Source organism: Protopterus annectens, chromosome 2.part1 (genome assembly GCF_019279795.1).
Source record: "Protopterus annectens isolate FY-2018-M chromosome 2.part1, PAN1.0, whole genome shotgun sequence".
NCBI lineage: Eukaryota > Metazoa > Chordata > Ceratodontiformes > Protopteridae > Protopterus > Protopterus annectens.
This window is the reverse complement of record NC_056729.1, coordinates 812,562,053-812,577,247: the sequence shown is the minus strand read 5'-3', so window position 1 is coordinate 812,577,247 and position 15,195 is coordinate 812,562,053.

Genomic DNA, 15,195 nt, shown 5'->3' with positions numbered 1-15,195 from the left:
CTGATGTACTTGCCTCTATCTGTCCCTCCCACACACTCTCTAGTGGATGTGGAGATGTACACCTGCTCAGCAGCAGCTTGTGTTTTGTAAGTGATGGTCATGATCAGGTGATGGCCTCTGCACCTATTGCAGTCCTCCTCTAGCTGATTGCATGTGGAATAGCTGTGGTGAATTTCCGATAGCCAATTGCATGGAAACACAGTACAATATCTAGGAACATCATGTTAGTGTTTGCCCATGACAGTCGCTGTGAGTGGAACCTGGATCTGGTGTTTGGTGAACAGCATCACAGATGAAATATGCATATTCCTCAAACAACATACACAGTGGAAAATAGCCTGAAGACAGGAGGGTGATGTGCCAGACATGACTACAGCATGTTAAGTGTAGATCTGCTTCATTCAGACTACTACCAATTTAACAAGTTGTGTGTGGTAATGGCTAGTCTGCATGTTTTAATAAATGACAAGACAGTCTTGTTGAGGAAACCCCCATCTGTACGGTCATCTGTGGACAGGTCAGTGTGTGGAACCATTTGTTTCTTGTGTTACTCACAGAACACACATATGTGAACTGCAGAAGCATAGTGTGAGGATTGCGGTCAGTACATGGTGACAGTGATGAGAGTTACTGCCATTGCATCCCTGACTGGACATACGTCACATGAAACATTGATATGACAGTCACTGTCTGATGTTATCACAGTGACATGCCAATAATGGGCAACTGTTCATAGCTTTGGACAGATATCATGCAGTATATATGCATGCGTTGTGCTCCCTCTGCAAATGTATGACATCTGTTGTGTTGGGTTGATGGTAATATCTATGCATGCTGTTATAAGTAATCCTGGATGCTGTTGACTATTACTAAGCCTCATCTGTGTTACACCTGCAACACCATAGGCTGTATGGGATTGGAGGTCCCGGCGGAACCACCTGTCCCACTTCAGCTGGTCATGGCACCGTGCAGCAGCACATCTGGGGCCCAGCCTTGGACCTCCACCTCTGTTGGTTCTGCACCACCTTCTGGTGGAACCACCACCACTGAGGATGGGGCTTGCCCCCACAGGAGCAGGTCCAGACATGAACTTGTCAGCCATTGTACAGTCCAGGCCATGGTGCGTAGGGGCTCAATAAGGGGTTTTGAGGCCAGCTACGCCAGCTCAAGGGCAGAGTATCACATTTAGAGGGTGAGCCTGCCCCTCCTACACAGCACCCAGCACAGCCACCTTTGCAGCTGTGAAGGTGCAGTGGTGGCTGCCCGTGAGTGGGGACCTCCGTCCCACTGTTTCCATTTGGGGATCATGGGCTTATGACTGCCAAACACTCCTCCCCATCCAAGGTGTATCCCCCACATGTGTCATATACTGCCTCTGTATGCTGTCTTGTCTGTCATCCTACCCAACCTATCCTCCACGAGCATACCTACTCTCCTTCCCCAACATCCCACTCTCACCTTACAAAAACGGAAACAAAAGGCCAATCTGTTCCCAGAATACCTTTTTCCCCATACATAGTTGTCCATTTCACATGTGTCCACTGAACACATGTAACCTTTTTAATTTGCATCACAACATACTACTGTTGTCCTCAGCCCTCTCTCAGGCACACAATCCTGGTATGCACATGACTCCTAAAGGTTCCAGGTACATGTGATGCAGACGACCCCATTGTACACATGACACTACCAGTCCCTTTATGGTTACCCCATTTAATTTTTTAATGATGATGATGTTGCACACAGCACCTTGCAAGAGTACTGTTCTCACATAATGATTGGACAGGAACTGTTTTGTTAATGTAAATAAAATGCACAAAGTAATTTATTTGGGCAATGTACAAATGTTTGCGTGTAGTAATGACACATGTCTGTCAGAGGGAGTCTTGATATTACATAGAACAACACCACTACATAATACAGGAGTTGGTGGTGTTTCCCTTTTCATTCTTTTTTTAATGCTTTGTTGTCACATGGTATGTTCTTGATAAATATATATATATATATATATATATATATATATATATATATATATATATATATATATATATATATATATATATATATATATATATATATATATATATATATATATATATATATATATATATATATATATATATATATATATATATATATATATATATATATATATATATATATATATATGTATCTATATCTGGACAAAACACACACACACATGCATCTACATAATGGAATACATTTCCTATACTGTTGAATGACTGTGCTGGATGATATGTTTGTGATAACATCCAATGTCTGTATATCTGCCATGGCTTAGTGGTAAATCACATTGGCTGTGGTGTGCAAAGTCCAGGTTTCGAGCCTTGCAGAGGCCTTTTATTTTGTTGCTGGGCAGAACAAGGGCCATTGGATATGGAGTGATTAAGGCACTTTTAAGCAGTTGTGAGTGGGTGTGCATGGGATAGCACGATGGTAAGCAGTGGTTACTTTTGGTTACAGTTACTTACACTCAGTTACCTTCTTGATTGCTTAACCTGTGTAGGCAGTGTTTACCCCCGTGCAAACAGGCTGAAACCTGCTCACTGCGGCTTAAAAGTGCTTACTCCCACTTACCTCGCATTAATTTCTTTAAAAGAAAAGAAAAGAGGGGTGATAGGAAAGTGGTGAAAAAGGTGCACAAAGAGGTAAAGACAGTAGGAAGCTAGAGATGTGCAGGAAGGGTGTAGGGAAGGTCCATAGCTGTCCCTTTCTTCTACAGCAATGGTTGTGCATATGCAATAAATTTGGCAGTACAGTTGGACACTCACAACCTTGGGAGAGGGGAGAGGACAACAATAGTATGTTGTGATGCCAATTAGAAACATTTACATGTGTCCCGTGGACACATGTGCGAAATGGACAGCTATGTATGGGGCATGCTTTTTTTGCGGGTACAGATTGCCCTTTTTTTCTTTTATTTTTAGGTAAGAGTGGGATGTTGGGGAAGGAGAGTAGGTATGATCAGGGAGGATAGGTTGGGTAGGATGACAGACAAGACAAACAAGATGCATACAGGGGTGGTATATGACACATGTGGGTGGGAGCACCTTGGACGGGGAGGGGTGTTTGGATGTTGCAAGCCCATGAGCCCACAAATGGATGCAGTGGGCTGAGGTAAACCCATGGGCAGTCACCACTGCATCTTCACAGCCCAGAAGGTGGCTGTACTAGGTGCTGTGTAGGAAGGGCAGGCTCACCCTCTAGTTGTGCCACTCGGCCCTCAAGCTAGCATAGGTAGTCTCAAATCTCCCTGTCGAGCTCCCTATGCACCACGGCTTGGACCGTACCACAGGTGACAGGCTCCTGTCCACTCCCACTCCCAGGGGGGAGCTAAGCCCTATCCCCTACAGCAGTTCCACCTGAAGATGGTGCAGGGCCAGCAGACAAGGAGGTCCCAGGCGGGGCCCCAGATGTGCTGGTGCCCAGTACCATGGCCAGCTGAGGTGGGACATGTGGGTCCGCTGGGACTGGCCTTCCCATATGAGCTATGTTGTAGCATGCTTAAGGCAGATATGGGTTAGGAATAGTCAACAGCATTCACGATTAGTTATAACAGCATGCATAGGTATTCCCATTACCCAGGGCACCAGATATAAAATAGTTGCAGAACAGGCAGAACACATGCATATATGGGTAAACAGTGGCAATTACAACAACATGCAGGTTTCATTGATGGCAACAGGACACCAATATGGGAGTATTTTAACATGGCACATGCATAGCAACAGATGTGAATATTTATAAACCAATAGGACATATGTCCCAACAAAGGTTAGGAGTGTAGACATACCAAATGAGTTGTGTAAATTGGTTATCTTTGCACATATGGTAAGGGTGAGAGAGAGCGAGTTCAATTAACAACTAATAAATCCTTATAGTTTTCACAACATTCCTAGTCACTGCAGTGGTCTGTCCCTTACAAGTATTATTACACTACCCAATGGTGTTATATTGTATAATGGTATGTTTGTAGATTAGTATGTACTGGACCTGTGTCTTGATATCATAGCATAGTGGTTAACTACTGTGACTGTGATGTACAGGGTCCTCAGTTCTAGCCTTGCAGAGGCTGTTTATTTTGTTGCTGGCCAGAACACGAACTGTTGGGTACAGAGTGATTAAGGCACTTTAAAGCAGTTGTGAGCAGGTGGGCGCTGGTTTGCGGGGAGCTAAGCAATGCTAACCTCCGGTTACAGTTTCTTACACTCAGTTAGCTTCTACATTGCTTCACCATTGTGATACTCACATACCGGCACCCAAACAGGCTTACACCCGCTTACTTCTGCACTTGCAAATGCACTGCATTTGGTGTTTGCATCTGACACTCACACCCATGGGTGGGGGTGAGGACTGCAATAATACCTTGTGATGCCTATTACATCGGCTTACATGCCTACAGTGGGGTGTTGCGACCATGTGTTCATAGGTGTTGTGTAGTGGGTTATGCAATGACACATATGGTCATACCGTACTTAGCCATTTAAACTGGACTGTGCTGCGGTGGGACCCATATCGGGAATGGCTGCCCATTAGGCGTAAGCATGCCGGTCGAATGTACAAAATCTGTTGCCTGTCCAGAGTTTGCTTCATACTATTTGTGTGTTCCTCTTACAATCTGCACCTGTCTGGCAAATACCTGGGAACTGACACCATTACATACAGGCAAATAATTGGGTTTAGGACCCCACATCTTTCAGCCGAGTCATGCTAATGCATGCCTATTATTCTATCAGCTTTCTAAGGTTGTAAGTGGAATATGTGATTTCTGTACCTATTTGTTCCCCCAACGTTTTATGCTCTGTCCAGTGTTTTTTTTTCTTAGGGGTTGAGAGGTATGGGCGTAAGCTCTGCCCATTTCAGAATATTACTTACATCCCCAGGGTGGTCCTAATACAACTGTGCCAGCCAACACCTGCACGCCTAGGCCCATAAATGCATACCCATAGTTCCCCTACCTGCCTCTCCTCTATAGCACTCATCCTTACTGTAGGTGCAGGTGGGGTCTAGCCACACCACTACACACTGCCCATTCTCCACGTGTGAGAACCCATGTCGTACATTGTGTTGACCCATGGGTTATCAGGCTTGCACAACCTTCTGGTCTGTGTATGTCTACAGCCTGGTTTGATGAATCATTATAAGGATTGACTCCAATGATCTGTAATTTTTGGGGTGTCCTACAAGGGACATTGATGTCTTTGTTTCAAGATTAGACATGGCAGGTCTTTCCCACTGGTAGTGTCCTGCCTGTGGTCTGGGAAACAGTGGTGTGTTTACTTGTAATGTGTGTTTGTATGTTTCACCTGTCTAGGTGGGGGTGATTGATGCTACATGTTACACGTTTGTTGATTGGACCCCTCACCCCCATTTGCATGGCCTGTGAACATATGTAATTCGTAACTGCTGTATCATATCCTAGCTATTTACATGTGTAAATGTACACACACACACACACACACACACACACACACACATAGATATATATATATATATATATATATATATATATATATATATATATATATATATATCTACATTACTATATACAGATACGTCTGTATATGAATGCATACATATATAAATTTATATATTCCAACTCCACAACCAAAATAGCTGCAAAAAACTAACCAGGCAGTATCTTCTCTTCTGTTGTTCACTAAAGTATACAGTACTCCGTTTATCATCAGTTCAGTAGATTTAATAAAAATGTTTAGCCAAACCAACTGCCATTGCATATGGTTAATTTAAAACATACAAGAATATTACACGCTTTTCGTTTTCTGTGTCCAATTTTTTTCAAACAAACTAGTCTCTCCGCCTCTTCCTTCTATATAAAACATCTAACAACATATGGGTGTATGGGTGTCTGCATATGTATATATCTATATGTGGGTATGTATATGTATTCTGCCTCTGTAAATGCACATTTGTACTATGGAGAGGGAGAGGTATATCTCTACAGCACCCATCCTTACACTGGGTTCAGGTTGGGTCAGAACACACCACTAAATGCTGCCCACTCTCCACTTCACTGGACCCATGTCTTACGTTGTCTCGACCCATGCTTCATCAGGCTTTCCTACCCTTGTATTCTGGGTATGTACACACCCCAGCCAGAATGGTCATCGTATCGGCTTCCTTTGTTTATATGTCAATTTTTGGGGTGTCCCGCAAGGGATGCTCCTGTCAGTTGAAGATTAGATTTCATGGGTGCACTCTGTCCCCCCCGGTTGTATCCTGCCTTTGGTCTGGTGAGCAGTGGACTATTTACATTGTTTGTGGGTATGTTTCCTCTGTCCGGCTGGGGGGGGGGTCATGCTAGGTGTTACATGTTTCTTGCTTGGGCCCCTCACTTCCACTGGCATAGCCTGTAAACATATGTTATTCTTGTGTGCTGTTTCCTATCATAGCTGTATATCTGTGTATATCTATGCGCACGCACACACACACACACACACACACACACACACACACACACACACACACACACATATATATATATATATATATATATATATATATATATATATATATATATATATATGTATATGTCTGTAACTATAGATATATATATATATATATATATATATATATATATATATATATATATATATATATATATATTTGTAAGGCAATGCATACCCCTGCGCAAACACACTTAAACATGCTTATTGGTGCTTATATATGCTTACTACTGCTTATTTATGCTTAAACCTGCTTACTAGTGCCTTATTCATTATAACACTGACACTTCACTCCAGTTCACTTTTAACTGTTATTATGCAGGTTATACAGCAGACAGATGTCAATATATGTTCATATACAGATTACCAATGGAAAATGGTATGTGCTGCCATCAGATTCGGAACGGGAATGTCTATTTGTTAGGTGGATGCTCTAACCAATACATTATTGTGGTGCTGCTTCATTTGCATATATACCCATATACCCACGGATCCTAGCTCCCCAAACACTCACCCCAACACTTCACTGACAGCAGTCATCCATTCTCCAGTTGGATACACAGTGTATCCACACCACTACACATTGGCCACTCCCTACTCCTGTAGACCCATCCCATGGGTTGACTCACTCCACGTATCCTAAGACATCCCGAACTTTTAGTCCACAAACATTGGTAAAATGAGTGACCAATAGGACACTATTCACAATTTTTGGGTTGTCCCATGTGGGACACACATGTCTTTATTTCAAGATTAGACTCTATACTTCATTACATCAATTCTACCGTTAACATGACACTACAATAAATTAACTATGACTATGTAGTAATGCACATGTTACACATGGGAGCTAATAATGTACGGATTCGGCAAAATTATATTACAAATAGGACCGGTTTAGTGTTTGGCCGTTGCCGTGGGAGGCAGATCACAGGAATGTTTCCATGTGTCAGAAAGTCCTTGCATTTGATTTTTTGAGAACAGCACTGAATTCGGTCTATGTACACAATTCTGCATTTTTGCAGATTTATCCCCTCCCTCTTATGCACAACCTATTCTATCTACTGTCAAGGTTTGTAGGGGCACTTTCATGTTATTTATGTCTGCAAAAGGAATGAATGTGTAACAGGGAATATACTTCTACATACAGATGTATGCATGTGTATATACATATATACTTATAACAAACTCGCTGACCTCCACAAGGCAGTCCAATTAGAACCAGGCCATCCAACCCTGACATGCCTGGATCCATAATTTCATACCCATGGTTCCTCCACCCCACCTGAGTTTGACATACACGCAAACCATCCAGTCTCCGGTTGCTATCACAGCCATGACACACCTCCACACATTGCCCTCTCCCCAGCATTAGGGACCCGACATGTATGTTGTCCCAACCTATGTATCATCAGGCTCTCCCACTATTTAGTCCTTGTACATACCTGTCCTTGCCTGTGTAATGGTCGGAGGTCCAACCATCCTAGCAATTTTTGGGTAGTCCCACCTGTGACTACCCTGTGATTGTTTGTGAAGTAGACTTAGCAGATCGACAACGTTACTCCCACTGGTAGTATCCTGCCTGTGCTGTGAGTAGCAGTGCTTTGCTTACCCATGCCCAGCTTGATATGACATAAGCTGACAGCACTAAATAATACTGGAGTTGCTGTTGATTTCCTTCTCATTCGTTTTGTATGCTTTATTGTCACGATGTTCATTCTTCATAGATATATATGTATATATATATATATATATATATATATATATATATATATATATATAGATATATGTATTATATATCTGTACATACACATGCACATACATCTACATAATTATATACATTTCCTATGCTGGGCACTGCTTACACCCACGCAAACGCACTTAGACTTGCTTACTGGTACTTATATATGTTTACTACTGCTTATTTGTGCTTACACCTGCTTACTAGTGCCTTATTCATTATGACACTACCATTTTGATTGAATGACATTAGTTAAACATTTCATGCGGCACTCCAGTTCACATTTACATGTTATTATGTAGGTTATACAGCAAAACGATGTATAAATATGTTCATATACACATTCCACATGGACTCGAACCGGGAATGCCTGCTCGCTAGGCGGATGCTCTAACCACTACACTATTGACGTTAGCGTTAATTTTGTATGTTTTTTCTATTTGGATGATTTTGATGTGTAAGCTACGCTAAGCAGGGGGCAGCAACATGCAAACATGCTGCGCTTCACTTACTCTTACAATAATGAAGCAATACAAATGTAAAATAGGGACACGGGGAATCTAATTGTGATAGTTCTAGGGACTGGGCTCAACATTCCACTACGTGCTTGTGTGTTTACTACTTTGATTTTATTTCAGTGTTCGTGGACACTCTTGTATGCTTAGCATACATTTCAGTATCCACGGACACTGAATTAATTGTTTACTATTAGAGGTGGGCTCTAATAGTAAGCATAGTAGGTTGTGCAACTGTGGGGGCATGTTTACGCCTCCATAGAGCACTTAAACACACCCTCTGCACTCGCACACATTTCCTGTGCACGTCGAGGGTGCGGCAGCGCACCCTCATAAATATTCATATGGCGCTGCTGTACCAGCTGTAAGGAGGACACTCGGCGCAAGGCTAAAACCGTCCTTGCGCTGAGCTTCATGAATCCCGGGGTTTGTTTTAAGCAAATTAGGTAATGCATGGTGAAAACTAGTTAAACAAGATGGATATATTCTTGCATGGAAAATAAAAATACAAAGTTTTGAACAGACTGATATTTGAAAACAGTATCAGCTAGTCAATCTTATTAAAACTATGAACAGAGCATAACTACAATCCATCTGTAACTTTTAACACCATTTATCAGATGGAAACAACTCACAGGTAGAACTTAACAAACTTGTATAGAAACTATAACTGCAACAATGTGCAGTAGGCTGTTCACTTTCATCTGTAGAACATGAAACAAAAAGATTTCCTCACAGCTTCCAGCCTATAAAATCCGCTGAATATACCAAGTGTAAAGCAAAACTAACTGGACTATATTACTGCACTGTAATTTTTGGAGAAAAGTCACTTTATTTGGAAAAACACTACAAGTATGTCCTTAAATGAGGCAGTACTGGAAAATATTTACTTAGCATTGTCCTTTCAGCCACACTCCAGATGTTTGCTTTTGATAATTTAGTCCTGCTTCTGCGCTTCTTGTTGCATCAACTATAACAAACTCCAAGTTAAACTGCTTTAATAAAACACCACAGATACTGAAAAAGGGCCTGAAATAACTTTAATAAGCCAATGCTTGCATCTGAAAACTGCAAACTTATTTTATATTTGGCTCCTTTTCAGAGTTTGTGGAATTTTTCCTTTTATTATTTACTTTGCAGCCAGCAGGTTATGATATTTTAAATTGTTTAGATTATAAAAACATTCCAATCCAATTAAACTACTATAGCTTTTGACAGGAGTATATTAAAGAGCTCTGAGCTCTAACAGTGTGTGTGTGTGTGTGTGTGTGTGTGTGTGTGTGTGTGTGTGTGTGTGTGTGTGTGTATGCATGTGTGTGTGTGTGTGTGTGTGTGTGTGTGTGTGTGTGTGTGTGTGTGTGTGCATGTGTGCATCTGTGTGTGAGAGACTGGTAAAGTTTCACTTTTCAAAAGCTCTTGCTTCACTTTTATTGAAAAATCCATTTATATAGCTGTATTCATGTCAAACCTTTGCTGCAATTTTACTGAAAAATATAAATTCTGTACAGCTTTTCATATTACACACTTTTGCTGCAGCTCTATAGTTCATATTTCATAGATTAACTAGTCTAACTGCCCTTGTGAGCCATTTTAAGCCTAGCCAATTATCCTTTGTGAGACTCAAACCCTGCACTTTGTGCTTGTAAGGCAAATACCTTAACCATTAGGCCAAAAATCGACTACAGATGTTGTGTAACTTTTTAAATTTATCCATTCTTTCTAAATCTCAAGCACGTTTTCTTCAGATACTCCAATGAACATGGTTTGTGTTGAAGATATATTCCTTTAATTGCACTATCCAGTCCCCTGCCTTAGCAGATCTTCCGTGTTTGCATTACTAGATCTCTTTTATGCTGTACTTTTACAGTGTATACATTTAACATCAAGCTCCATCTGCAGAGTTTGCTGTTTTATCCCTTGGCCCTATGGTACTACTTTAAGGGATTCTCATCTGCAACAACTATGAATCTGTACTTTATAGATGGAGCTAAAGCATTTGCAGAGCCCAAACTTTCTTTAAGAATGTATTTTCCCCAGCTGCATATGATCCCTCCTCTGGTTAAAGTCTACAGCTAAGATAAGCTATCAGATGCTCCTTTTGAAGATACCTGGCAAGTTCAGCTCACAGACTGTGGTATGAAGTATCTAACTAAACCATAAACATTTGACTGTAGACAGAACTGTCTAGTGCAGATGGTCCACTCACCTGGAGAGTTTGGAATGCCTGATTACAAACTGGTGATGAAATAATCTATTCTTGTCTGTTCTTGTGGATAATGTGTGTAATAGGAATGGTTAGCATGCTATACGCACATTGTGTTAGAGCACAGATATGCTTCAAATTTAGATCAGGAGGGGGTTAGTAAAGCCTACATGGTAATTTTTCACCGCAAAAAGTTTTAGATTCAATAAACTCCATGTAGTGGTGTGCACTCACATGCAAACATAGTAAATTCCATGGCATGCAAATTACAGCATAAGTAGCTTAGTTGTATGCTAATGTAACAAACCAACAAGGTGGAGCAATTCAACAAGCTCTAAAGCAACCGTGTAGACTTCTTGCTGGTGTTGCCTGTGTATTTGAAAACTTTCTAAATAAGACAGAAAGTAGTCTACACAGAAACAAGAGCAAGTAAAAGTTCTTAGATGTGTACAGAACTGACCTTACATGTAACAGCAGACACATTATTACATTATTAGACAGGATGGTGCTACAAAACTAGAGTAACAATAGCAACAATACTTTTTAAGTGCCATGACGTACATGCAGCTTCACTCCCCCACCCCCAGATGAAGAATATACTTGCAATTAATGTAATCAGCTAAAAGTGTAAACCCCATCATACAGACTATTCATACTGTCATGTAAGCATATACAGTATGTAGCTGATGGAATAGAGTCATATTTTATCAAAACCTGTATTTCTCTGTGCAGATATATAGCAAACTAATACCCTCCCTTGTGCTTGCAACATTATCTGCTTCATTTTCCCTCCTACACATGTCTTCCTAACACACTTGATTTGGTATAATTGGCTACACAACATGATTTTCTTATTGTCACCCCTGTGTACAGAGTCTGCATGCCCTCCCTGTGTTCATGTGGGTTTCCTCCAACATTCCAAAGACATGCCTTAGGAGGATTGGACACTCTAAATTGGTCCTAAATGCCGTAGGTGTGAGTGTGTGGTGTGGAAGAATTACTGAGGTAGGGCTAGCCAATCAGCAGTATAATACTTGGCTTTAGATGATTCTCACTGTTGAAGTGACACCCCAACCTCATGTGCAAAAATAGTAAAAGAGGTTGTGGATGGATGCAGATATATATATATATATATATATATATATATATATATATATATATATATATATATATATATGCATCTATACATAGATATAGGATCATTAGGCTAAGGACCCCAAAGAGCCTTTTTAAGCCTAATAGGGAGTATAACTTGAGTACAAGTAGTGGTGAAGCATTTACAAGCTTCCTCTTCTTTATAGGAACATAGGTGGAAAACCAGACGTAAAGTCATACTTCCACATCCACTGATCCAAGTTGCATTTGAATAAGTGAAGGGAGAAACTCTGATTCACATGAATGTGAGGCCCGTTCCAGAGAACTGGTAGTCTCTGAGACACAAGTGCCTGCACTATATCTTATTTATGTTGTAGGTGAAGCCTAGGTGCCTAGAGCAAGTGTTTCTGATGCTACTTGTTTCATAGATGTGCATCAGGTCCATACGAACTGGATCAGATGATGCATTGAATGTCAGGCATAGATCACCACTCAACAGTCTGTAGGAAACTGAGTACAAGGATAAAGCTATGAGGCAGTCCACATGCAACACATTGTCTACATCATGGTTTTTTTTTTTTTTTTGTGATCCAGGTGCTGGTCAGGTACATATCAAAGTGGGCATTGTAGCCAGTGATTGGTCTAATGAGGGCTGAGTACAATGGGACAATGACATCTTTGGACCTAGAATCCATTCCTTTACTTATAAGCCATGCAGAATAAAATGATTTCCTTACAACAGCAAGGTCAAGTCACTGTCTATATGCTTTCCCAAATCCGTGACCAGAGGGTCAATTCTTAATGGTGTATTATCAATGCAGAAATGACCAGGGGTAGCTGTCATTCTTAAAGATACTATTTTGATTTTCTTGGCATTGAGTTTTAGACTGTAACTATGGTACCAGTTATTAGTCTGTGTCAGGCCTTCTTGGGAGATATTTGTGTCTTTATGGTATACTATGACTATGCCTAGTTTGTAACCATCTGGTCAGCCAGAGACCTTTGACTTTGGCCTTGACTTTTGGGAAGTAAATGCCAAAAAGGAGCAACCCCAGAATCAAACCTTAGAGTACTCTGTTATTGACTGGCCTTTTTCTGGAGGTAGACTCCCCTATCCTGACTTCTTGTGTCCTATCTGTGATCCAACTGGTTATCTAGTTGGTGATGTAGTAATTTATACCTAATTTCATGAGCTTGGCTATCATGCCAGATTGGGGTATCGTGTCAAATGTTGTGGCCAAGTCAAGGAAGGCAGTATGCACCAATTTGCCCTCATCCATTGCTTTGATGATGTTCTCAAGGATTCCACCATGCTGAGAAAGCATGACCTGCCTTGATGAAACCAAACTGGATGAATCCAATGTCTTATGATTTCCTTTGTTATTCTATATCATGTTAATAATTATTATTTTCAGGGCCTTACATATAAGACTAGTGAAGCTTATGGGTCAGTATCTTCCTGGGTCCATGGATGGCTCACCCTTATGCAAAGGGATAACAGTTACAGTCCTCAATTCTCATAGCGTAAAGCCTGTTTGAAGGCTATGAATCAAAAGTGCTTCCAGTGGACCTGATGGGTCATGTTTCATGCCATTAAAGAGGACTCCTGTGATACTATCAGGTCCCATTAATGCAGTGTTTTGGGCCTTGGAGAGTACACAGAGGATATGTTCCCTAGTGATATTTGGGGCAGATGAGGTTGTGTGTATTTCTTGAGACGTATCTGGGTGATTAAGTGGAGTAAAACTGGAGCCAAATTTATCAGTCAATAGATTTGTTATATCCTCCAGTTTAGTATGGGTGGGTTGGTTTACAATTAGATCAGCATATTGTTTTGGTTTTATATTGTTAGCTTTCAGTGAAATGAGATTCATAAATATAAAAGCTAAGTAAGTGGGGGCTATTCCCCCCCACACCCCCTAACTATATATACTAACTCCAGGATTGCACTACAGTGGGGAAAAGGGCATATACATTTTATTTGCCCAGCAGTACTTACATTCAGTGAAATGTGATTCAGTGAAATGAGTTTTCAGTGATTTGAGCTTTCAGCGATTTTTTTGTGGGTGAATTCAAATTCAGTGAAATGAGTTTTCAGTGAGTCAAAGTAGACCCATGTAATATATATGTACACATGTGTATGTGTGTGTGTGTGTGTGTGTGTGTGTGTGTGTGTGTGTGTGTGTGTGTGTGTGTGTGTGTGTGTGTGTGTGTGTGTATCCACGTGTACATGTATGTGTAAAATAAGAATTTTTTGAATAAATCCATCTTTATAGATTTCAAGCAGATGGGGCAACAACTCCAACAAGAGATTTTCCACCAAACAGAAGGGGAAACAAGAAATGAACACTAACGTGCCGAAGCAAAAATACCTTATTATGCAGATCTAGAAATTTGTACAATGACCTACCCTCAAATAGTCTTTAAGCCAAACCAATTTTCCTCATAGCTGAAAATCACATCCTTTATTTTGTATGTGTGAGATAAATACTTTCATCATTATGCCAACCCCAACCTTTATAATCATTATGTCACCCCAACCTTTATAAGAGTATGAATTAAACCTTGTACCTTGTGTCTATGAGGTAAATACCTGAATAATTATAACAAACCACAACACGAATGGATTAGTCGAAGAAAAGAAAATGAAACTGGTCAACTTAGATTTTAAAATATAATGCACATGTCATAATTCTAAATAAAACATATCATAACCAAAAGAAACATTAAAAATATTTATGAAAGTGACAAAAACGAGTACCTTGCAGTATTAGAAGAGGAAAGAAAAAGGAGTGTGTTGTTGTTGATTAAGAAAGGCCGAGAAATAATAATAGAAAAAAAGAAAAAGGTAGATATGAAACAATAAAAAGTGACTTCTAAGGCATGAAAATTAAGTTGTCCACAACATACACACCCACTAAGTCTATGAAGTAATAGCTTTTTTATCATGGAATATTGATAATGTCTTCAGAGTGGAACACAATGTGTTACAAATAAGGTGCTCTAAGATGTTCTAAGGGGACCAAGACAGTGCAAAATCACGTTAGAAGGGAGTTATTTACAAAAGTATAGGGATACATTTGGATTAAAAGATGTCATAGGAAATGAAATAGGAAAAAGAAGCATTGGGTTTATATATTTCTCAGGGAATTA